At 37.3% G+C, this 25988-nt stretch overlaps 1 protein-coding gene across 2 annotated transcripts in view; it reads right to left on the bottom strand.

The window, feature by feature from the left end:
- Positions 1–25988, bottom strand: part of SLC39A10 (solute carrier family 39 member 10) — a 133418-nt gene that overhangs the window by 90198 nt on the left and 17232 nt on the right. The window contains exon 2 of one of the 2 annotated variants that reach the window (XM_079132588.1): positions 10649–10749. The exons of the other annotated variant lie outside the window; for it this stretch is intronic. The gene's annotated coding sequence lies outside the window, so the exon portion shown is untranslated. The remainder of the gene's footprint in view (positions 1–10648; positions 10750–25988) is intronic. 2 annotated transcript variants of the gene reach the window in all.

Below are 25988 nucleotides of genomic sequence, written 5' to 3'. Positions count from 1 at the left end.
CCAATTTAAAATGCCAATACCTTTTTTTTTAGCCTATTAGAGTGGGATAACATCCAAAATGTCGGTAACACATTACTGAGGAGGTTGTAGGAAAAAAGGAACCCATATTTTAGTCTATTGTAAAATTATACAATAACTACAGAAAGCAAATAAGCAATATCACTCAAATTATAAATGCATATATTCATGATCAGTAATCACTTTTTTAGAAAATTATCTTCAGATATATTTTTATATGTGAAAAATGTCTAAAGTGCACAGTTGATCACTGTGATATTACATGAAATAGTAAACTACTGGAAGCACTCTAACCATAGGAGGCATGTTTGTTAATACATTCATATAACAAAATAATGTGCAGCAGCTTTAAACACACTTTTCCTGTGAAAAAATACTGAAGATTTTACTGAAATTAAAGGAAACAAAGAATGTATGGTTCTGGTGGGGAAGCAGTGGTTCAGAGGTAAGAATATAGTGCTTAGCATGTCTTTGCTTGAGCATGTTTAAAGAGACATGAAAGTACACAGACACTCCTAATAGTTGGCACTTCTCTGGAGAACTGACTGGTTAGGAGATGGGATAGGAAGTAGCTTTCTGACTAAAAACTTAAATTTTTTCTTTCCTTCCTTGTGCTGGGGATTGAACCTAGGACCTTCTGTATGCTAGGAAAGTACTGTACTATTGAGACACATCCTCAGCCCCCAGATTTCTTTTAAAAAAATAATAATAATGAAAATACACAAATAATTAAAAACTTAAAATACTTTCAGTTTGATGTTCCAGGGATTTATAACATTCTCTAAGAATAATAACAATTTTTTAGAGTCATTATCACCTTCAAATTGTAATCAATCAATACAATCAAATCAACCAGGTTTCCTGTTACTTTCAAATGCTATGATGGTATCAATCCCATTTATTGATTGCAGCCTCCTCCTTCAATCATTATATAATAATTGAATTTACCATACCACTATTTGCCTTCTCTGGGAGTAGGAATTCACTGCTCTGTCATTAACATTTACTAAGTTTCCTCTAGTTTCCCAGGTACTCTGAATCTTCTTGATTAAGTAAACTCGATCCGCTTCAGTGCTGTGTGTGCACAGATTTCTCTACCTGGAATGTCTTCCTTCTCCTCCACCTCCACCTTGTTTCCTATTCTTCAGGTTCCAATCATTGCCTTTAGAAGACTCCTTTTCCAGTCTAGAAAATTTCAGATGTCCTCAGGTCTCCTTGAAATCTTACGTTTTGTTTTTGTACATTATTTGTGGATTTAGGTGAAGTTCCTATAGGTCAATAAGGAAGGCATCTGTTTTTTGCACACCACCAGAGCCTGACCTGCTTGGCACAGGAAATCTATTGGAATGTTTGTTGAATGAACAAATGTATGCTCAGGACATTGCATGGGGGCACTGAGTGGGAAACCACAGGGGAAGAGAAAAGAAGGGAAATAATCTCTGCCTTTCGGTTTTTTATCAACTAGGGAGGTTAGGAAAAATACACATAACTATAAGACATAAAGTGATTGTTGCCTTAGGAGTTACAAATAAAGTTTATGAAATTTAGAACAAGGTGACTGTTGGAAGAATTTTTAAAATGTATTATATATCTGAAAAAATGCAGTATTATTTGAAAAGTTGTTTCGAAGACTAATATGATTTCATAAAGTAAAGGCAGGGCATGTAAGTCACGGGCTTATGGGGGCCAAGCAATTGGTGCACATACATGAATGGATTGACAGGAGGAACCTGAGGTAAAAGAGATCTAGAAGTCCTTAAATCTGGCTGTACACAGGGGAGGTTTTATCCTCCCTGGGACAGAACATTCATACCCAGTATCAGCAATCCAGGGTTTCTGTGGGTAATGCAGATCCTCTGACTATAGTTTACATTTTGCATGAATACTGCTGGCAACAACGCAAATGGTTGAAATCAGGTACAAGAAACCAAAAAATGACTGAGGTTTCCCAGTTTGCTAGCAAGGGAATGGTGAGTTAGTGTAGTTTGTCTAAGCTTAGGTTGTTCTAAGGAGGATGTTAATATGGATTTTCTAGTACTTACTTAAAAATTTCTTTAAGCAACTTAAGCAATCCTATCAACAGTATTTTATGTCAGAGTTCAACAAGTGACATTACTTTCATTGAAGTGGGTAGAGGATTTGGGGCACCACCAGCTCAGCAACTCTTGCCCACAACTCCCTTAAGCAAAATCTGAAGGGTATATTGAAAATAAAGCTACAGGGCTGGGGATGTAACTCAGTTGGTAGAGTGCTTGCCACACATGCACAAGGCCCTGGGTTCAATTCCCAGCACCACAAGCTATAAAAGTTTGCAGGGCTTGAAATGCTAAATTAAAGCTCTTGTGCTTTAGTTTGGCAACATAAAGTCACTCAGTATTTTTAAAAAGCTGGGATTATAACTGCAATACAATCAATAAAGAAAACTTGCTCCCTCATGATTCAATTGGAGATATATTGGACACAAAGGAAACAGTTGGAGACTTTTATGCAACAGATACTTATCAAGCTCCTACTATGCATCAGATGCTATTCCAAGTCCTTTAACTTCATTTCTTTAATGGTCATGGACCTTACCCTAGCCAGCCAGCCTCCTGGAAAATTGATGTCATTATTCAGAGAATGAAGATAAAAGGGGGGATAACTCAAAGCAGTCTATCCCTCCAGCTAAGACTGCCAGCAGATAAGTGGCTGTGTCTTTGAATATTAAGGATCACTGGGACAGAAAAAAGGAAGGGGCAGAGCAGATAAAAATGTACCTCTTTCTCTACATTGCTAAAGAGTTTGGCAACAGTTACAAAATTAAAAATGACAACACTGGAGTGTGGCTTTCAAGGAATAATAAAAATCAACAATCGTTTTCTCTTGCTCCCACAATGCTTACATTCTTCTTCCTCCTCCCCTCCTCCTCCTTCTTCCCCTTCCCCTCCTCCTTCTCTTCCTCCTCCTCCATCTCCCTTTCTTTTCAGGCGCTAGAGATTGAATCCAGAGACTCACACATGCTAGGCAAGTGCTGAACCACTGCAGTATACCCCCAACCCTGTTAGCCTTTTTAAAGGTTAAATTGTTACACTAGACAATGTTTTATCTACTGAAATATTATATAAAACCACTTTTATGTATAAATAAAACTGCTTAATTGCCAAGAAAATTTTTAAAAAATTAAAAATCAGTCTGACTTTTAACTTGCTGAATTTCCTCTTCACTATAATAGTCATAGCTAATTCTGAAACACATTAGGTATTTTTGAGAACAATCCATAAAAACAAAAACCAGAAACTTCACAAAATGAGTTTCTGTAAGAAGTTGGTAGGCTTTTTTTTCTTTTAAAAAAAAACACTAAACACTTTCAAATTTTTAACTTCTCTAAGACTATAACACCTGAGAACAGTGTGTTATTCCTTCATAATTTTATAACGCATGCATTTACTTTGTTTTGATACAAAGCTCAACATTTGGTTTTCAGATGTGCACAAGCATGGTAACAAGAGAAAAGAAACAATGGAATGTATTAGATAGGCAAGGCACACAGAAGCTACCAAAAAGGAAAGAAGTAATTCTCCTTTGGAGCCGAAAAGAACGAAAAATAGTATTATCATCAAGGAGGAAGGAAAGCATCACTGAAAAAGAAACATTTTCCCAGTTATGAGCTCGGGAGATGTGGGGATGGGGTGGGGAAACAGAGGGTACCAGGTGAGAGAACACTGTTTAATGGCCCCGACCCATAGAACTTCAATTCATATAACAAATCAATCCACTTACAGGAGGAGCTTAACTTCACCTGTGGGAGGACAGTTCAGTCTCTTTCCCCTTCTCTGAATGAATGGAGAGGGCTCTGGCTCACCCTCTGCCTCCCACCACAGGAATGTGTGCTATCTAGAGTTGTTTGGAAACCCACGGTACTTAAAGGAGCTGTATCAACAGGTTTTTCCTTCTCCCTAACACTGAACCAATTGTAAATGTTAAATGAGAACCTTGAACAAGTTAAAGCCATAGTAGGAATTCAAAACCAGCTCTCGCTAGGGTTTCTTTCTTTCTTTTGCAATAGAATCACAATTTATACTTTCATTACTTGCTTTTTGAGCCTAGACCATCAGGTTGACAAAGAGCTATTTCCTGACGGTATAATACAAAGCATGTTTCAAGGAAAGACTGAAAGTTGACTTTGAAATTGAGTTAGGACAGAGAACAGTGACTTTTTGCAGATGGAGCTGCTAATGTGTGTCAAGCAGACCCAGGAGACTAAAACATGTCCTTCCAAGTAATGCAAGACGTCCCAAATCTTTTCTATACATAGAATCTATATGCGTTTCCATGACTCTTCATCAGCACAAATATTTATCTTTTCCCTCTCAACTTTGGCCTATAGAATTTCCATTCAGTCTCGACATAAAACTGCTCTTTGCATGGGTGGCAGGTAAAATTCATCACAGAAGCTTCGTCCATCTGGCACTAAATGCTGAGGTGGAAGTCATTCGCAAACTTGAACCATATTTTAAACATCTACCTATGATTATTAAAAAAATCAGAAATTGAGAAGTCATATATACAGATTAACTCCATTTGGTCTAACAGTCCATGTCCAGAACTTGGTTTGTGGTGCCATTTTTTGCTATCCCCATATCCTTTGCAGTTTGTTCTATAGTACCAAATGACTAATTTTAAAAGGCTCTATGACTTGATATTATTTATCACAAAGCTCTCAAACTTCATTTGGCATGAATGCAATTGAAAATGACTATACTCTGACTTCAACACTGAGCTCTGATGTTACAAATAATGTGTATTGGGCTGGGGATATAGCTCACTTGGTAGAGTGCCTGCCTCGCAAGCACAAGGCCCTGGGTTAAATCCCCAGCACCACAAAAAACAAAAAAACAAAGAATGTGTATTGTCCCCCATAACTAAATAAAAAAGATTACAATTAAAAATAAGCCAACATTCCCCAAATGAACACACAATGAAAAAGACTACCCTTAATCTTAAAGATAGACAGAAATTTAAATGTCAGTAATTAAAAAATAAACTGCTAAGCAAGTAGTTTGCTAATTGCCACCACTGATCATTTTAATTAACTGTTTTCCTAGATTATATGTGTTACATATATATGACATATATATGTATAAAATTTTAAAAAAGAGTATAGTGTCTAAGTAATTAATTTGTTAATGTGATAGATTCTATGGCTCAAGAAAACAGGGCTGGGGATATAGTTTGGTGGGTACAGTGCTTGCCTTGCAAGCATAAGGCCCTGGGTTCAATCCCCAGCACCAAGCAAAAAAAAAAAAAAAAAAAAGGGAATGTCTAATGACTCTACATATTTGAGGAAGTAAAAACAAAAGCAAAGAGATTTAGGGGAAGTGAAATAAGGACAAAAAAAAAAAAGCTTCAGCAATGGAGAAGGGCACAATAGTACAGATCACAGGAATGCTTGAAGAGGTGGTTTACTCCACCTCCCTGGAAAGTTGTTCAAGAGTTTTGGACTCTTCATGGAGTCAAAAAGACCACTGCAACAAAACCCTTTCAAGAAAAATACTCAGTAAACCAAACTGCCTAGGGAGCTTGGTTCCAGAACTTGCACTTGACACTATGATTTTACCACTTCTTAAAGGGATATGATGCAGCTCTTTAAATGACTTCCAGAGGGCATGGAGTGTTTCCAAAAGTGAAGTAAAGAAGTCTGTAATCATGTAAGCATTACTTATTTAGCCATTGGAAATTAAGATGATCAGATATCTCTATAAAATGGGAATTATGAGTATTAAGATTTTTTACTAACATGCCCATACATTTTCTTTTCCTCCCTTCTTCTCTTTTTCCCTCCCTCCTCTCTCTTTCTCTTTTTTATTTCAATTTTGGGTAAACGTGAAATTCTACTTTCTTTCTTTTTTTTTTTTTTTTCTTTTTGGTGCTGGGGATTGAACCAGGGTCTTGAGCACAAGCACTCTACCAACTGAGTTATATCCTCAGCTCTCTACTTCCTTTGGAATTCTGGAAAGAAAAAAATAAAAAATAAAAAATGTGGAGCAAGATCAGTGGGGTGCTGCAAGGCCCTGTGGCTCATGCCTGTTATACCTGCTACAAGATCATGTGATCCTGCTACTCGGAGGTTGAGGCAGGAGGATTTGAATTCAAGGCCAGTATCTGAAATTTAGTGAAATGCTGTCTCAAAATAAAAAATAAAAAGGGCTGAGGATGTAGCTTAGAGGCAAAACACTTCTGGTTTCAATCACCAATAAAACACACACACACACACACACACACACACACTCACTCACACACATATTAGCAGGGTATTGTAAATCCTCTTCAAAATTCTCCTTGTCATACTTTTACAGAAAGAGGTATACTAAAAAAAATGAATAAAATTTAAAAAAATAAGAATCCACAGTGGAGATTTTCAAGGCAGCTTTACATAGGATATTCAAATATTGAAATCAACATAAATATTCATCAACGGCGAAAGATAACATTGTGGTACATTTATGCAATGGAGTACAGTATACTCTATGATGAAAGAACAAATTATGGACATGTGGAACAATGTGGATGAATCTCATTGGCTTCATCTTTACCAAAATCCACTGGACACAAGAAAGTAGTTTACGGTTCCATTTATATGCAGTTCAAATTGGGTAAAGTGTTTACCAGGGAGGGAGTATTGATTGGGAAGGGACATCAGAAAGCCTTTCATGTACTAAAAATACCCTAGATTTTGATTTGAGTGAAATACCTCACTATGTAAAAATTTGTGAGGGTTGGGAATGTAGGTTTCGAGGTAGTTCACCCAAGCGGCACTGGGTTTGATTCCCAGCACCACCACTATCTGGAAAAATTCATGGGTCTATTTTATTGCAATTTTATTTTTAATAATGAAGTTCAAAGAAAATTCACAGTGTTGGGGGAGGCAAATTAGGGCACAGTAGCATATGCCTATCATCTCAGCTACTCCCAGTCGCTGGGAAGGCGGAGCCAAGAGGATTGCAATTGGAGGTTCACCCTGGACATCTAAAAAAAGACCTCTCTCAAAATAAAAAGTGAATATGGCTGGGAATGTAGTACTGTAGTAGAGCACCCCTAGGTTCAAACTCCAGCAATGAAAAAAACATTAGAAAGCCACCTCCAAAAAACTAATAGATTCAACCAAAGGGATAGTCCCATTTTAAAATTCTCACTCACCCAGGAGTTGAAAGACCAGTCCTTTTTCTGTTATTGTTTATTCTCTTTCAGTAGACATGGGAAACGGGAAGAGAAGGGGATCAAATGAGTATAAAGATTCCAAAAAAACCTCGTAGGTTTTAAGGGCTTTCCTGGTTATGGGTATCTTTTTCTCCTCTAAGGCTCCAGCCGTGGCAATTACTCTGATTCTATTTTGAAGGAGTTTCTTGAAGAGTGACCAGGAGGATGAAGAGAAAGTGGAGAGAAAACTGACTGTCTGGGTTTCAGGTATATAACTGAAAGTGTGGCTTTTCAATTCTCTTCTGTTGAAAAGAAAAGGAGGGAAGAGTGTCTATGAGTGCGGGGTGCATGAGGGTATGTGTTGGGGGTGGTGGTGGTGGTGGGGTTAGGCTTTCCTTTATGCTCTCTAGGAAAAACTAAAAGATTTGGGAAGTCAGGAGCAGAAAGGTGAGAAACCCCAGTATTTATTTATAGTGAAATGCTTTTGAAATAATTTATTTTATTTATTTATGTTTTGCAATGCTGGGGATCTGATCAAGGGCCTTGCACATGCTAGGCAAGTGCTCTACCACTGAGCTACACCCACAGCCCCATATGTGCTTTTAAAAAAAAAAAAAAAATTTCCCCACGCATTTTGACAAAAATAAATTCTTATCTTCTTACCTACTCTTCTTTTTTTAAACTATTTTTCTTTTTTTCCAGGCTTTTTCAGCATGTTCTCCTTTTGTAAGTCTCCAGCCCTCAGGAGGTCGTTTTGAACAGCAGATGCTAAGGCTGGTGAAGAAGCGTGTGGAAAGATGACAACTGGCCCTTGAGAGTCATGCCCTGGCTTTCCTACCTCACACCTGAATTTCTAACAACTAGATAGCTACCTTAGATAGCTGCCTTAGTTAACCACCCAACGTAGTGCCAATTAAAACCTGAATGTTTTCATGAAATTGATTAGAAATCTTAGATTAAAATTAATGCAGACAAATATGGCCAGTGCTAAACCTGAGCATTCATTTAAATAATGTATATGCAAGGAGGAGAATGAAAAATTGAGGACCTATGTATGTGTTCGTTGTTTTATAAACAGGTGCACCTAACTCTTATGATGTTTCTGTAAGGTAAAAACTAGCACCTCCATTTTTCCATTTTACAAGTTGAAATCCCTCTCTCTCTCTCTCTCTCTCTCTCTCTCTCTCTCTCTCTCTCTCTCTCTCTCTCTCTCTTTTTCTCCTCTCTCTCCCTCTTTTGGTACTAGGAAATTGAACCCAGAGGCACTCTAACATGGTACCATGGAGCTACATCACCCTTCCTTCTTATTCTTTATTTTGAGACAGGGTCTCACTAAATCGCCAGTCTGGCCTCAAAGCTGAGATCCTCCTGCCTCAGCCTCCAAAATAGCTAGGATTACAGGTGTGCACCACCATACCTAGCCACAATTTGAGATTTTTGATTACAAGGAACAAAGGTACTAAGTATGCATAGACAGGGTTCAAGCTCAGAATCATGTAAAATTTCTAACTGTTGCTCAGGCAAGATGCTTACTTGCAACCCTCAGAGCTAAGTTACTCTTTTATCCTATGAACAAATACATACAGTAAATTAAATAAACTGAAATAGATAATAATCTCCTTGAGAGCAAAGGCTGATTACTTCTTTCTGTGTGGCATAGAACATGCCATGGTATGTAAAGGGCATATTTCCAAATTGGTGCACAGGAGATAAATGTTGATTTTCTACATCAATCACACACATATGCGTGCGTGCTCACACACCACCCCACACACACACCGCTTTCTCAAAGCATGTGTAAGCATCTACATCACTGTCACTATGGATTCAAATACCTAAAGATAAAACTTATTCAAGGTAATATTGTACAAAGCAAAGTCAGTAAAAAGGATGGTTAAAATATCAAATGATAACATAACTCAAAAAATTAAAATGTTGGATACTGAGTTAGTTGCTTATCTTTAGCTTAAAGGCAAATTGGCTAATATTTCTGTTATTCCATACATAACAAAAAAGCAAACATAAAGCCTTTCATGGAATAACTGACCCTAAACATAGAATCACTTCAAAGAACATGCAGATACAAGATGTTGCGCTTATACAAGATGAAACCTAAATGAGCGAACTAAAATCCAACTGTTAGAAAAATTACATTCTGATCATCAGTTCTTTGCACCATAAAATCCAAAAACTCACTGGAAACATTCCTTGTAGGATTTCTCTCCCATGTTATTTCAGTTTCTCATGTGAACTAAAAACTCTGAACAAGATTCAAATTCTTATTGCCTTACTTTTTGATGAAAATCAGTCTGAAATTAGTTTATTTATGTTTAAATTAAGTTATAACCTATTATTGAAGGAATTGTATCTGGGCCTTTCTTGTTAATGATTTTTTGCAGTCAAAGCCATGAAGAATTCTAAGGTGCTATACTTTGTTATTTTCTTCTTAGTATTAAGACTAAGGCTGAGTCCTTCAAATTTTAAAGTTATATCATAAAATAAAAGTCTTCCAACAATAGAAATTCATTTCAGGTTTGTGGTGGTTGCATTTCTCCTTTAGAATTACCTAGGATGAGTTTGTTTGTGATCCTAAACCTGCCTGTGGGTAATCAGTTAATCTCCATTAATTGCAAGCATGTCTGGTTAGTTTCAGGTTTGAGATTTTAAGGGGGAAGCAAAAAAAAAAAAAGCAGTATTTCTTTCAAGATTTTTGTCTCCTTTACTTTGATCATGGAAATTATTGCAGTAAATAGACATTCTTGAAATTTTAATAATGTGGACCTATGCACATTTTTTTCTCCATTATTCCAAATTGTTCACTCTTGCTGCTTGCATCTTACTTTTGTGGTTATCCTCTCAATATCTTTAAAAGTGGTCATTTCCCGTCAAAAAGAGTGACTATACTGGCTCATTTTTTTTAAAGGCAGACATCTTTTTTCCCTTATTTTGGCTTATTTTTGAGAACAATCTCCAACTGATTGCTACACACAATCCCTGGCCACATTTTGGTTCATAAACCAATCTGACTGGGCATGTGGATTTTCTTCCTGTTCCTGCTTCTCCATTTTTAAGGCTTTCCATTGTCTCAGCATTCTTTCAATTTTAGTTCACATTTTTTTTTTTAATTCCTTTGTATGAACTTTTTCTCTCTTTTGATTGGTAGCTACTACATTCTATTTTAGGTCTTTAAACTTCTTTCTTTTTGTCCCCTCTGAGTCTTCTTCTGGTGATGCTAATTCATTAATGCACAGAAGGTTAATAAATGGTACACTCCTGCACATGAAATTTCTGGGGTATGTGGGGAGATGTCTGTTACTAGTCACACCGGTCCCTGTATGACTGAAGAAATGGTTACTCAAGAATAAAATGGTAAAAGAAATGTCCAACTGTTTAATAGCGTATACTTGGCTAAATAACTATACCCTATAACGAATGGTAAATAAACAAAACTTACCCTTTGAGGAAGATTTCAAAAGGTGGCTTAGGATCTCTACCTCTTTATTTCAGCTCACTCCAACTCCGTTAACAATTATGGAAGTTTCTTGGGTCCAGGGGCTGTGGAGACCACAAATAGAAGGATAAAGCAAGTCCCTCCTCCTATATTTGCATTCATTTGGATTAGTGAGGTGCCAGGGCTTTCAAACACCAAGCTTTATATAAGGTGTTTTTCTTGAAGGATGCTTAGTAACTGTTTTCCCCAGCCAGTGAGGATCTTAGGTTTTCCCCTTTTTAAAGCTTCAGGTTGTTCTTCAACTATTCTTTTTATGTTGAATAACCCTCAGGGGTTTATATCTGCCTACCATATTTAATGTATTTTAATTCGGCCTTGTAATGATCTGTATTTATGCATTCATGAGCTCACCTTTCCCTGAGGACTTACACAGGTAGCAGAGATTAAGTTGGCATTCTTGACTACTTCCTGGCATTTACAAGTCTGACTTCATAAATACCTTTATTTCTGCAATTGCATCCAAATGTTTTAGAGAGTGATTAAATAAATAAAACAAGGTCTTTTGGACTGATCCTTTTACAACACCATAACTATTGTTGACTGGTAACACACATTCTGGCTTTGCTTCTTCTTCACATGACTCCTCTCCACTTTTTTTTTTTTTTTTTTTTTTTTTTAATCTGAGTGATCCCTTGAAAATCTTGCAAATTTCATGTGTCTTTCCGGTAACATGTATCATGCTCCTACCTTGACTATAATAGTCTGTACATAGTTTGTCTACTCTATTGGCCCTAGAACAAAACATAATTCTGCATTTGGAAAAAAAGAGTATTTTCCTGTGTATTATTCTCTTCTTTTAGCAAGGAAAATGGGATGGAAGAGTGTGGAAGAGAAGTAAACCCCCAAAGAGAAATAAATGGAACCGGATTCATCTGTAAGTGGCTCCTTCAAGGAGGTTGTGATCTAGAGGAATTTTTAACTGGAATGATATCAAATCCACCTCCTGACTTCAATAACTCAATAGCAAGAAAATAAACAACCCAATCAAAAAGTAGGTGAAGGACCTAGATAGAAATTTCTCAGAAGACCAACAAATGGATAACAGATACGATGAAAAAGTATCCATCATCACCAATTCTCAGAAAAATGCAAATTAAAACTATAAATGATATACTGCCTCACACCTGTTAGAATGGGTGTTATCAAAAAGATTAAGGATAACAAGTATTAGCAAGGGTATGAAAAAAAGGAAACCCTTGTGCACTGGTGGTGGGAATGTAAATTAGCATAGTCATTATGGAAAACATTATGGAGGTTTCTCAAATAACTGAAAATAGAATTATCATGTGATTCAGAAATGTCACTTCGGCATATATATCCAAACTAATTAAAATCAATATGCCAAAGAGATGTCTGCACTCCCATGTTCATTATCCACAGGAGCTAATATGGAAGCAACCTAAGTATTCATTTTCAGATAAATGTACAAAGAAAATGTGGTACATATGAAAGGTGAAATATTATTCAGCCTTAAAAAAAGGAGGAAATCCTGTCATTTGTTACAACCTGGATGAACCTGAAGGACATTATACTAAGTGAAACAAGCCAGGCACAGAAAAACAAATGCTGCATGATGTCACTTACATGTGGAATCTAAAAACGTCGAATTCATAGAGGTAGAGAGAAAAATGGTGGTCACCAAAGATGGGGAAGAGGGTGGATGGGGAATGAAAAATGTTGCCCAAAGTGCACCATTTCAGTTGGAAAAAAGCTTTAGAGATCTATTGCAGTGAATAGTGACTCCAATAAACAATTGTATGTTTCAAAATTGCTAAAAGGGTATATTTAACATGTTTTCAGCATACAAAAAAATGATAAATGTGTGAGGTGATGAATTAATTAACTCACCTCAATCATTTTACAATGAGTATGTATATCAAAATGACAAATAATACCCTACAAACATACAAAACTATTATTAGTCAATTAAAAATAAAATCTAAAAAAATGGGGGCTAGGGATATAGCTCAGTTAGTAGAGTGCTTGTGTTGCACGAAAAGGCCCTGGGTTCAATCCCCAGCACCGCGGGGGGGAAGGGGGGAGTTAAACACCACCTCCCATTAACAACTTCTCAAATATCTTCCTTTCCTGACTGCAATCTCCTCCTTCATATAAATACTGTCATCCTCTACTTTCTGTATTGTGTTTTATCTCCCCACTCAGATTCTGCTTCTCTTTATTCTTACCTATAGCACCTAACCTGGTCCTTTTTTTAGACTTTTGATAAATATTTCCTAAATTGAAGTACACTTGATCTTGCTCAGAATTCTTCTCCTAGTATGCCGAAAAAAAAACTCACTTGACACATTCATCTTTACATCACATTATTAAGGTATATAATGACCAAAAAAAAAAAAAAAAAAAAAAAGAGAGAGAGAGAGAGAGAGAGAGAAATCTCATGGTTGATTTTTAAATTCCAGCATTATTTTCTTCTTGAAAAAGTTCAAAATGAACAGCTCTTAGTGCTTAATGGTGTAAGCCCTCACAGATGTGAAAGACATATTTTTGTAATCTTTAAATATTTTGTGGATAATAACCAAGAGTAATTACATTAAGTGCAACTTTGAAAAAGTTTACAAAATAAAATGCTGCTCACACTTGAGTTTCTCTTCAGTCATATATATATAGTGCAATGGATCATTGAAAGTGCCAAGAGCCCACATATCTGCCTGTAATTCCACCTATTTGGGAGGCTAAGAAAGGAGAATTGTAAATTGAAGGCCAACCTGTGCAACATACTAAAACTCTGTCTCAAAATAAAATAAAAAATAAAAAGGGCTGGGGATGTAACTCAGTGGTGGAGCACCCCTGGGTTTAATTCTCTGTACCACAAAAAAATAGCTCTGGGTTCTATCCCCAGTGCTAGAAAAAAAAAAAAAAAGCACAAAGGATCTGTGAGTCGCTGGAGTGTATGTCTGCACGTTATTCCGTGTTCAGACCTGAAAAAGTCAAGACTACACTGCCTTAATTTTTTCATTTGTACAACTGGGCTGGGTCAGGAGAGGTAGAGACAAAGAAGAACTAGTGATGGTACAGGGTTTCTCTGTAGTTTACTGGTGAGTATGTTCTTGCCTATGCAAGATGAGCTACTAAACTATCACCAGTACAGTGAAGGAATGAAAGTACACGCCCGTCCTGTTGGTGGGAGCTGATGCATCAGATAGATTCATAAAGAGGAGCAGGGTATTGGTAGTAAGATTCCACTAACAACCAAAATATCCTGGTATATCTGGGTCTTATTACGAAGAAATACAACTAGATTCTTAACCACTTGGAGTCAACCTAATATTTTGATTTCTTCCCTGTCACCAAGGCCTTCAATGTGTTTGTTTAAATGAGAATATGGAAAGCTGTTGTGCAATTTGCATGCATTGAAATGCTATATATATCTTAGATAATTAGCATAATGTTCTACCCTCTAAGTATATAGCACAGTTACATATGTAATTGGTTGTGAAAAAATTTTCGATCATTTAGGATGACAAAATTTTGCAAACACTTCTGTTATTTAGATTCAAGGAGCAGTGGCCTATTTTTTTTTCCCCCTCCTGGGGAGTGGCTGCTGACATTTCCAAACTACTTATTGTGTCACCTGTACAACAGTTCCCAAACTGAAAGGCAAAACTATTGCCATTTTAAAGGGTCATTAAAATTGAGGGGGAAAAAAATTGAGGGAGGAAAATCACACCTGAGCCATCCTCCAATTAAAATCTAAAGTACAAGTAAAAAGTTTCCCAGGTTGGAAGACAAAGTGCCACTCTCTGATGAACTGTATAACTAGTACCTTGTGCCTGGCTGAGGGTGGGAAATAGTCTTCATCTGGCCCAGAGCTATGATAACTATGCAATGAATGGCTCCCCACTTATGAAATGGGGAGTGAGCACCATTAAGGAAGCAAAATAAGTTACTGGACATGCAGGCCAGGACACAGGTGGGGATGGAAATCCTCTACTATCCATGAGTCTTAGCCCCAGAGACTCCAGCTAAGCAAGTTTGTAATAGGCACTTATGTTTTGAATCTCCTGCTCCTGATCACTGTGTCCAAGGTAAAGGCAATCTAATGCTTAAGGGTGCACAATTTAGGGTCAGACAAACCTGGGATGGAGTCCTGACTTGCAATTTATTGTGTTACTTATATAACTACACACGCATTCATAACCACACATAGATCCATCCTTACAACTCTCAGTTTCCCAATGTACGAAATTGGATAATCATTGTGCCTCTTTCGTAGGGCACTTGTAGGGCAATTTGGATGACACAGTATACATAAATTAAGCACTGAGCACAATGGCTGCCTCTCTCAGGGGATGTTAGCTAAATACAGTGAAATAGCAACTACACCCTCTCTCCTATCTGGAAGGTGACAGGCTTGAGAAATGCCCATGTGGCACAGGACACACGATAGACTGTGCCCCTCTGAGCGAGGGCTGCTGACACACCCTGTCATCTTGTTGTTGAGGTCCCCACTTCATGCTTCCCATCCTTGCCATAGTCAGAGGTTGCTAAAGACACTCCTCGTTCAACACAGGTGGAGTAAGTGCCACCTCCGCATTAAGTGGTCAACTATGTGTTGGGAGTACACCAGTGAATACTTTACAGGGAAAATTGAAAAGACAGTTAATAAATAAGATAAAAATACAAATGCAATAATAGTCACTTTTTAAAAAGTGACTTAAAAAAAAAAAAGTCCCCGGATTTCACTTTAGGGAAGTTGTCAAGGGAAGACCTCTGTGAAGGGAAATTTAAGTCAAGACACAAAAGATTACAGAAAGCACAACTTCTTTCCACACCTTTTTCTGCAGATCTTTTGATAATCACCAACCTGATATCCTGTAACCACTGGCTGTCACTCTCCAGGTGCTAACAAGAGGCATACCTGATAGACTGTTTCCTGCCTAGAGGGAATGCAGGGTCAGGGTCAGAGCTGTAGCCACTGGGCAATCCACCACAGTTACACAGGGTGTTACTGCAGAAGGCCAAGTGCCCTGGCAGGAGTCTGTAGCACCTGGCTACGAGGAAGGGGCACCTTTTTCTAACTTCATAAAGGTAGAACTAGCCACTAGCCATAGGCACACTCAAAAACCAGTGAAAGGTTTTCCAAAGTACTCTGGTACAAGGGACTCCGGGTGCCCTACTGGAAGAACTTAATTCCTGAGTATAGGAGATGTATGAAACACATCACTGCAAACCAGCACTGGGATGCAGAGTCCACTCTTAAGGGGACAGACATGCTTCCTCCTCTTGGCATCTGAGGGATGAAGATCTGTGCTGTCTTTCTCGCTGAGTGGAGAAGGGGGGCCGTGACCTGCCAGAGCAGAGGTAGCTGAGTCCCTACTAGCCACGTCTTCACACAAACCCTCAGTTCTTCCAGCAAGTGCTGCTTCAAAGGGTCTCTGTCTGTTAGTGCCGGTCCCTATAGTTGTAACTAATGATCCTTCTCAGGTTCTCAAAATGAATAGTTCTTGTTGGATTTAGAATGATTCTCCCTCATACGAAAGCAGAATCACTCTTTCTCTGATTACCAAAACAAGGCACGAAGAATTCTTTTTGGGTTGTAGTAATCTGTGGGAGTGATGAAAGAAGAAATAGGGAAGAAATGTGCGAGAATATGAGCTAAAAGCAAGAGAATGTAAGCTAATGTTTGCATTCTCAGAGCAGTATTAAATTAAGAGATTTCAAGGGGTAGCAGAAAAGTTTTTACAGGGAATTGCATTAAACAAGTTTCAATCAGTTCAACCAAAAAAAAAAAAAAAAAAAAAAAAAGAGAGAGAGAGAGATTCACATGTAACATTTTCTTGGCTAACTTTCTTACATATTAAAACCTAGAATTATGCAGATAAATTCTCAGGCTAAGACATGTTTTGGCCTAATTAAACACACCTCAGACTAGCAAGCAGGCCTCTGTGATTTTAAAGATAGCACTTATCCTTAAGGTAAGAACTAGTAAAACTGGTCAGACTTGATTTTTGTCAAGGTTTTCTTGGAGTGAAACAAAAAAGAAAAAGAAGGAAGAGGTATCAGTCTTTTAGAGAACTGAAATGACAGAAAGCTGAGCTATATGTCAACAGTACACAAACTTAATGTGAATTAATTTAGATGCATTAAGAACTATATAGCTCTCCTGCCACATTAGAAGACTGCATAAATTATAATTCTAGTTAGTAGGTTTCACAATTTCAAATTGTTCACAAGGTCAATCCAGAAATCCTGGTTTCCTGGCATGCCAGTGTACCTGTAGTAATTTCAGGAGGTGCTGTAAAAGTTTCAAGATAAAATTAATATTGCCAGGCATGGTGGTGCACGCCTATAATCTCAACAACTCGGGAGGCTGAGAAAGAAGGATTGCAAGTTCAAGGGCAGCCTCAGCAACTTAGAGAGATCCTGTCTCAAAATAAAGAAATAAAAAGGACAAGGGCTATATATAGTTCAGTGATAAAGAGCCCCTGAGTTAGATTCCTACCCATAAATAAATAAATAATTGAATAAATAAACTAATTGATCTTTCTGAATCTTAAAAATAAATAACATTGAAATAGGTCTTATGGGGGGACAGTGAGGTTACTCTAAAAAGTTTGATCAATTCTATTGCAAGTATCACAATTTATTTTCCTGGGCCACGAATGACTGAAACCTCTTTTAAAAGAGTAATGTCATGGGTTTCCATTTTGGGTGATGAAAATTTTTGGAAAGAGTAGTGATAATTGCACCATAATAAACCCAGTTAAAACATTTGCATGGGCTATAATTAATACATTTGAATAAAAATGATTTGAAAAAAAGAGTCATGTGAAGAAACAAAAACTTTGTAAACAGATGATAAAATTTAAAAATTTGCAATCATTAAAAATATTATATGACATAAAAATTTCAGTGCTGCAATCTCCCTTCTGGTCCCCCTTTACTTCCCATCCTGAACTGTCCACCATGAAACCAAATTTGTACAGATTTACCATATAAATTTTTCTCTGGATGTTTTCTTTCAAAACATTATCAAAAGACAGCAATCTCTTGAACTCTAAATAACTGGAAACATGCAGTAAACCATTCAGTGATAAATTTAGAAATGCATCTCACATGGCCTTTCACCTTGATGCTCATGTACGATTGTCTGAGTGCTAGTGACATAGATAGACTGGTTAGGTTTGACATTATTCTTTAGTAGCTCATTCTTGAATTCATTTAGAACTCAGGGTTGTAGCTCAGTAGAAGAACACTTTCCTAGCATGATAGGCCATGAGTTCAATCCCAGCATGACCAATAAAAAGAAAAATATATTTTGTGTAAAGGTGAAAATGTAACCACACTTATGACAATTCATGTATTCATTCATTCATATGAGACATATTTACAAATAACTGATAGTTCTTGGTACTTGGAATAAAACAACAAACAAAAACAATCAACATTATTAATCAACTTGACCTAATTGACATACAGAACTGTATCCAGAAACAGCAAAATTTACATATTCTTCAGTGTACATGAAACATTCAAGAAGATGCATCAAGAATTGAAAATAAAATCTATCCTTGGCCATAATGGAAGAAAATGATGGGACTCAGGACATATTACCCTAAAATATGGCACCTATGCATTACAGAAAACAGTTCAAGCAGGAAGGTCTCACTTATTTTCCCTTGACCCTTCTCTGAAGCAGGTCAGACACAGGTCCTAAGAACTTCATTCCATGCTCCCTCCTTTGCTGAGTTTTCCCCATATTAGCATTAGATCACACCTTTTTATCTAATCATACTTCCCTTGACTGTCTATTCCTTATCAAACCTAAGCATAAAATCCACAGGTCTCCCTGTTGCTTTGGGTCTTCATTTCCTTATGAAGAAAATTACATTAAATAAATTTATGTTTTTCTTTTGTTAAGCTGTCTTTCATTAGAGGGGACTCACCTCATGAACCATGACCGACATGAAAAAAGAAATCTTTGCTCCCTTACAGAAACCAGAAACCAGTAATTTTCTAGATGTATGGAGAATCCTCAAATAGTTGGATTAAGCAACATAGTTCTAAACAGCACATGATAACAAGAAAATACTTTGACGTGAATAAAAAATTAAAACAAAACATAGCAAAATTTATGGAATGCAGCTTAAACGGTGTTTGGTCAGGAAATTACACATAACACTAAATGCTTATATTAGAGAGAAGGAAGGGAGCCGGGTGCAGTGGTGCATGCCTGTAAACCCAGCAGCTGAGGAGGCTGAGGCAAGAGGATCAAAAGTTCAAAGTCAGCCTCAGCAACTTAGAGAGGCCCTAAGCAACTTAGCAAGATCCTGTCTCTAAATAAAATTTAAAAAACGGCTGGGGATGTGTCTCAGCAGTTGAGCATCCCCAAAACCAAAAAAAAAAAAAAAAAAGAGGAGAAGGGTTTAATATGAATGATTTAAACTTTCATGATAAGCAACTAGAAAAACAAATTAAAACCATGATAATCAAACGGAAGAAAATCGATAAGAAGTAGAAGACAATAGATTAGAAAACTGACAACAAAGTGATGTTGGCCAGATTACATTGTTATATTGTGTGCATGTACAAATATGGAACAATAAAGGCCGTCTTTATATATAACTATAATACACCAATTAAAAAAATAAGAAAAAAAAGAAAGAAAGAAAATGCACAATGTCAGCATGGTAGCCCACACTACTCAGGAGGCTGAGGCAGGAGGATAACATGTTCAATGTCAGCTAGGCAATTAAGCAAGAGCCTGTCTTAAAATTGAAAAAAAAAAAAACAAAATTTTAGGTCAGTGGTAGAATGCCACTGGGTTCAATCCCCAGTCACACATACACAAAGGGCAACAACCACCACCACAACAACAAAGCTGAAAAAAAAAGCAACCTAGGGCTGGGGATATAGCTCAGTTGGTAGAGTGCTTGCCTTGAATGCACAAGGCCCTGGGTTCAATCCCCAGCACCACACACACACAAATATATAATGTATATATATATATTATACATATTTATATATATGTATAAATTTATTACTTTATGTATATAATATTTTTTATTTTATATATATTTTTTATATTTACACATATATAAGCTTTTTAAAAAATTTTTTATCTATATATAAGCTACATGAATGACAAAAATCCAGACTAATCAAGGGTGGAATTTTTTTCAACACTTTGCTAAATCAATTTCAGACTTGCTAAGAAAACCTATCACTTCTTTTGAAAGAAAGTTTCAAAAGCATCAGTATATTTGTATATAAAGTAGAAGTAATAGTTACTAAGGAAAATGTAATGGGAAAAGCAAACAAAAGAATTTTAAAAATTTAAAGGTTTTATTTATTGGTATAATGCATTTAAGGCCGTAAGAAGAAAAAAATAAACCAAGAGAAAAGTTATTGTTTAGAAGTCAGAAAGGGAAGACTTGAATAAGCAAGGGGGAGAGAAAACTTTATCTCCTGATCCTCAGGCAGAAAAGTCTAACCAGATGGACAGGTCTCTGTGGAAAGCCTGAGTGTTGAATTCGTGGCTGCCAAGTAGTAGAAGCCATTTCCAGAAATTAGGTTCTATAGTATATGAATTTATTATCTAGAGAGCTGACATTAATTAAGTCTCAGTTTCTGCAACAAGCCTTATTTTCAGAGCAGACTCCCCAGCTGCTGCGGAACACACTGCCAGCCAACACTTTCACTTTCAAGAGGCCTTTCTTCCACTTCAGGCCGAGAGCTGCATCCCTCTTTTTGGCAGGTAGACTTTCAACTCTCTGGGGAATGAAGATTTCCTGCAGATTTGCCACAATTATCTTAACTTGCCTTGCACTACGTTTTTGCTGCCTGATGCTCCCCTGCTGATCCACAGGTCAGTTCTGCTTACTTATGTCTGATGAAGTTATTGTAAAATAAGATATAAAAAATCTAAAAGCCCAGTGGGTTGACTTAGGAAATTTAATATTCTCCTTTAATGCAGGTATCCTTTTAACCTAGATCCAAAACTGTTCCTTCTATTTCTTTAATTGTTTAAAAGAAAGTACTATGTACCAGATGATTTTTCATACCAAATGATTTTGATGGATGCCTTAAATATTTAAGGACAAAAAGATTCTGAGATGGTATGACCTTGAGAGAATTCTGTTCAAGTCCAATGAAAATAAGTGCATTCTTGAGAGTGCTGCAGAGATGTGAAAAAGGAAGAGATCCTGATGAAATGAAATGTTTTCCCCAGCATTTGGTGAGAAGAGTGAAGGTTCTGGGCTTCAGGACTGGGTTCAGTGGTAGTGCTTGCTGCTGAGAAACCTACTAGGGTAAAGTAAGCATTTACCTCATGTGAACATCACCCACTGTATGCATCAGCGAAAAAATATATCTGCATCCATTTAGAAGATAAGGTTCACTTTCCCATAACAGAAGCAAGGCTTATTCACCCTTGACACAGTTTCCTGCCTCCTCCCAGTTCCTCCATGTGGTTGGATTTAGATATCTACCTTAGAAAACCGTCTCCTTTACAAAACCAACCAGGTCTCTATGGGATAGCTGGATAACCTACTGGACCCACCCTCCTAACCCCTGCAGCCTGCATGGACTGTGCAGATATGCCACAGTGACCACCTCTTAGCCATAGCATGATTCCACGGAACTCGTGTCTCCTTGTTCTAAATGCACCAGTTATAACCCCTGAAGGAAACCTGCTTGAGTAATATCCTGGATCCCCAAAAAGGCTTTGGCTCACAGATTCCTTTCTTTCTCTTCTCTTTCTTTCCATCTGCTGGTTGAGTGTGCATGCCCAGGGCAATTAAGTTCTATCAACTGGTTCTACTGACTGGTTCTACCAACTGGCCCTAAGTGAGCTGCATCTTCTGTCTGGGGTCTGTAATACACTTCTTTTGTGATTTTATGCATTTCGTTGAGTTGCCTCCTCCACATCTCACCTCACTGACACACCTGAATCTAACTTCTTTCCAGGTTGGGACTCTCCTGGGATAGTGGTTATCTTGGTGGGAGTAAATAGGACAGAGGTCAGATTAGAGCCAAAGAACAAATGACAGTCTAAATAAGTCCCCTGGGTCAGGATCACCTGGTCACAGGTAAGATACTCAGTCATTAGCTCATCCACCGCAATAAAGCAGTATTCCTTGAAAAGCACACTCTAAATATCTATGACCACCTATCTGCTTGGGATCCCATCAGGGCATCTCAAGACCAGATTAGAGGAAAATACAACAGAGATATGTCAATTCATTTATTACAACACAGAATGGGCCTAAAGGTACCGAAATTTACTTAAAACACAAGAGTGGATTCATAGATTTTCTTATATTCACTTACATTCTACAATATTCTGAGTGTGAATTGAGTAGCCATATAATAGCCAGGGGACCCTGGAATTGTTTATAATCTTGGGACACACCCCAGCAAGCATTTACCCCGTGTAAACATTGCCCACTGTATGCATCATCAAAAAGAAATGAGAAGTATCCTGATAAGGAAATGGTACAATTGTAGAATTTAGAAAAGTTTAAAAAAAATTTTTTTTTATTTGTGTAATACTGAGGATTGAACCCAAGACCTCATGAAGTCTAGGCAAGCAGTGTTCCATCCAGCGACATCCCCAAACTGTTTTAAGTTTTATTTTGAGACAGGGTATCACTGATTTGCGCAGGATGGCCTTGAACTTGAGATCATCTTGCCTCATAGTGGGATTATAGTCATGTACCCTGGCTCCTGGCTTCAACTCTTCTGTTTCAAAAAAGATTTTCTAGAACCCAAGAAAAAGTACGATACTCTCCAGAATTTAATAGCGAACAAGACACTTGGTTAAATTAGAATCATGACTAGAATTTTAATTCAAAAGGATGACTTTCCTAAGTTTCAAGGAAGCAGGTTATCATTTGCCCAGAAAGATATTCTCATGGATTTGATTAATCAAAGATGAATGAAATCTCAGGACACATATCTCCAAGCTTCCTTTTGTCCTTTTCCCAGCACATTCAACCTCAGGCAGCTTGACAAATAAGGTCAGAACTTGAACTTGCACACACTGATCATTAATTCCTCTGAAAGAAAACCACTAATTAAGTAGAAATGTCTCCACAGTTTCCACTTGGTTGAAAATAGGGAGTTTTGGTTTCTGACATAAAAAAGAAACCCAACAGCAAATGCCAATGAAAACTTTCCAATTTTCTTTGGAAGAAATTACTTAGATATATCTTATACACTTACTACTTATATATTTCTTATTTTCTTTTTGTGCATTTTCCTTCTTTACTGTCAACTGCCAACTACCAAATCTGACCTCTCTGCTTTTAGGTTTCTGCATCAGGACAATGAACTCCTATCTGGACGGGTCTCATTAGTGGAACATGAATATAATTTGATTAATGTTTTATAGAGAACTTATGCTGCACCTTGGCAGAGGTAGAGATCCCGATTTAGATCAGAGATTGTCTAGCTTTTTCTACAAAGGGCCAGATGGTAAATATTTGGGTTTTACTGACCATATGGTCTCTGTGGCACCTATTCAACTCTGCCCTTACAGTTCAGAAGCAGTCCCAGATGAGGCTTAAATGAAAGTGTAGCTATGTTCCAATAAAACTTTAGGTATATCTCAAATTCTAATTTCATATCATTTTCATACGTCATATAATTTTTTTTTTTTGCTCTTTTGTAACCATTGAATAGTAGAAAGTATTCTTAGCTTGCAAACTTTAAAAAAAAATAGATAATGAACCATATTTGGCACATGGGAAGTAACTCATTGGCCTCTGACTTAGAATCACATTAACCCACACTCCACCCTATAATTGCTGTAAAAAGACAAGTCGAAATGCCCTAAACCAAGTGTAAATAATTAAGTAGTAATTTGGACCTACTTGTATCTTGCACTGTTTGGATTCCCCCTCAGGAATCTCCAGATTGCTTGAATACTGGCTTTTCAGTTTCCCATAAAGTACTAAAAGGGGAGAACCAGAAGGGTGTATGGCAGGGCAGAGCTGGCAAGAAGTTGGTCTGCCCCATGTATGTAATTTCCTTCAAATTCTGTATTTCATCTCAAGTATTTTGTGAATTTGTCATTCTACTGCATAATATTTTCCCCCAAAATTTTCTAGTAAAGTTAAAGTCCCATAAGGCAGGACTGTTTGTATAGAACGCTATTCCTACAAGGACATGGTACTCTAATGTGAAAAGCCAAAGAGACAAGGTTAGATAGAGACTCCTATACTCAAATGAAAAATTAGATATAAGAATTTAGCTGCAGAATCCTGTGTTGTTAAGCAGCTTCTTCCAGGGATAATCGTTCTAAAAGAGAACTTTGTTCACTTATGCTTTTCTGTAAAAAATTAATGAAGCTCTTAATGTATAGAAGCAATGACTTCAGAATGAAAATACAGCAGGATCAAATCTATTGTCATGAAGTCTTCCACAAGTAATCCCAAGGGGACAGCAGAGAGCTAAGAGCAGAAAACAATTTCTTTTATAGTTCCAATTCTTACCAAATATGTGCATATTTAAATTACAAAATAGCTGCAATTGTTTTTGACTTTACAATTCTTTCTTTCAGCCTTGCTATCTGATGTGTCTTCTCCAGGCTTAGCAAGATTTACTAGTTGATACATTTCTTTTGTTTTTCTCCCAAGACACTTTCAAAAGTTCAAACCAGTAACTTAAACCAGTTTTGGTCTACTTCCAAAAGATTCTTTTCTCACCCTTTTAATGCAAACACTTGATATCCTCTTTTAAGAATGTAACCCAAAATTGTACCCTAAAGCTCACAATAGTCTCATAGGCTGGTGTGTTACCATGACAACCCTTGGGCTAGCTTCTGAAAAACAGTAACAAGGGTTTCCATCCTGTTTCCATTATTGTGTTAACACAGCCCCATCCTGCCCTTTGGATCCCAAGAAGAGGAAGATCAGTGCTAATTCTGCTTCAACTTGCTTCTTTTCTTTGGAGAGGTGAGACTAAAAAGAGGTTATCCGCTGTCCTGGAAATGATTGTAATGAAGGAAAGAAAACTCACCCAAATCCTGGAGCCAGCATTTTGCTTTATAAGGTAGTTTATTTTAAATTAGATTTTTGAAATTTTGTAGTTTTCTTTTTTTAGTATGATGGATGGATGTGTTAAGTCTGGAATCATACTTTACAATACAGGATACCCCACCTTCTTTTTACAAAAGAAGCCAACAGCTCACTTTGGAAGGTTGCAATTGTAACCTGACAAGAATTTGGAATCTGACTAGACACAGTGTTTCCCACCTGCCTTTGGTGGCTAGGACAAGCCAGGCACTAGTTTAGCAGAAGTAGATCAAAGACTGCTTTGGCTGGTCACTACACCATAGGACTTGTGGCTTTCAGAGGATGAATGCTGGTTCCTTCTGATTTAATCTTTCTACTCCCTACACCCAAAGATCCTTTCCTCTGAGCTGCTGCTCACAAGACACCATCACACTTGAGTGTCAAAGCCTAAGGGATTTGAATGTAGTTCAGTCGTAGAGTACTTGTCTAGCATGTGTAAGGCCCTGGGTTCTATTCCATGCATTGTAAATAAACAAATGAATGAATCTAGGAAGAACAGGGAGAGATAGGCTGCCTGGCAGGTTCCCAAAACTCCCTTCACCCTGAACTTTTGCTCAAAAGACACGAGTTTTGAAATCAGGTTTTCTGTTCTAGGGTCTTCTTTGGCATCTGAGAAGCCTTGATCTTCTACACAATTCCAGAATATACCTTACGTATAAACACTACTGTTTCCTTTGGTTTTATTTGTATATATAAGTCAAATTTTCAGACAAAAGCAAAACAATTCTCTTCCCCCACCATGTTCCAGCTCTTCTGTTAGTACATCTAGAAAGGTTGGGAGCCTGGTGTAGTGGCACATGCCTATAATAATCCCAGTTGATTGAAGAGACTGAGGCAGGAGGATTTGCAAGCTTGAGGCCAGCCTCAGCATTTTAGCAAGGCCCTTGGCATCTTAGCAAGAACCTGTCTCAAAATAAAAAAATAAAAAGGACTGGGGGTATAACTAAGTGGTAAAGTGCCTAGTTTAAATCCTCAGTACCCCCCCACAAAATTCGAAATGAACAAACAAAACCCCCCAAAACAGACAGCAAGAATAAACATAGAAATGTCAGGTACTCAAACAAGTCATTTGGCCAAAAGAGATGGTAAGCCAGAAATAACTCATCTCTGGGTCAGGGTTTAGTCTTAAATTTATTATCACCATAAGAAAAAAGGAATCAAATGCTAACATTGACTCCTTTGGAAGACTTTTAGAATCGACTACTAAATATGAGAAGGCCTGATCAGCCTGCAAGTATCTCACT

This window comes from Sciurus vulgaris, assembly GCF_902686455.1.
Source record: "Sciurus vulgaris genome assembly, chromosome: 3".
Classification (NCBI taxonomy): Eukaryota; Metazoa; Chordata; class Mammalia; order Rodentia; family Sciuridae; genus Sciurus; species Sciurus vulgaris.
The sequence above is the reverse complement of the archived record's forward strand: the minus strand, read 5'-3'. Positions and strand labels throughout refer to the sequence as shown.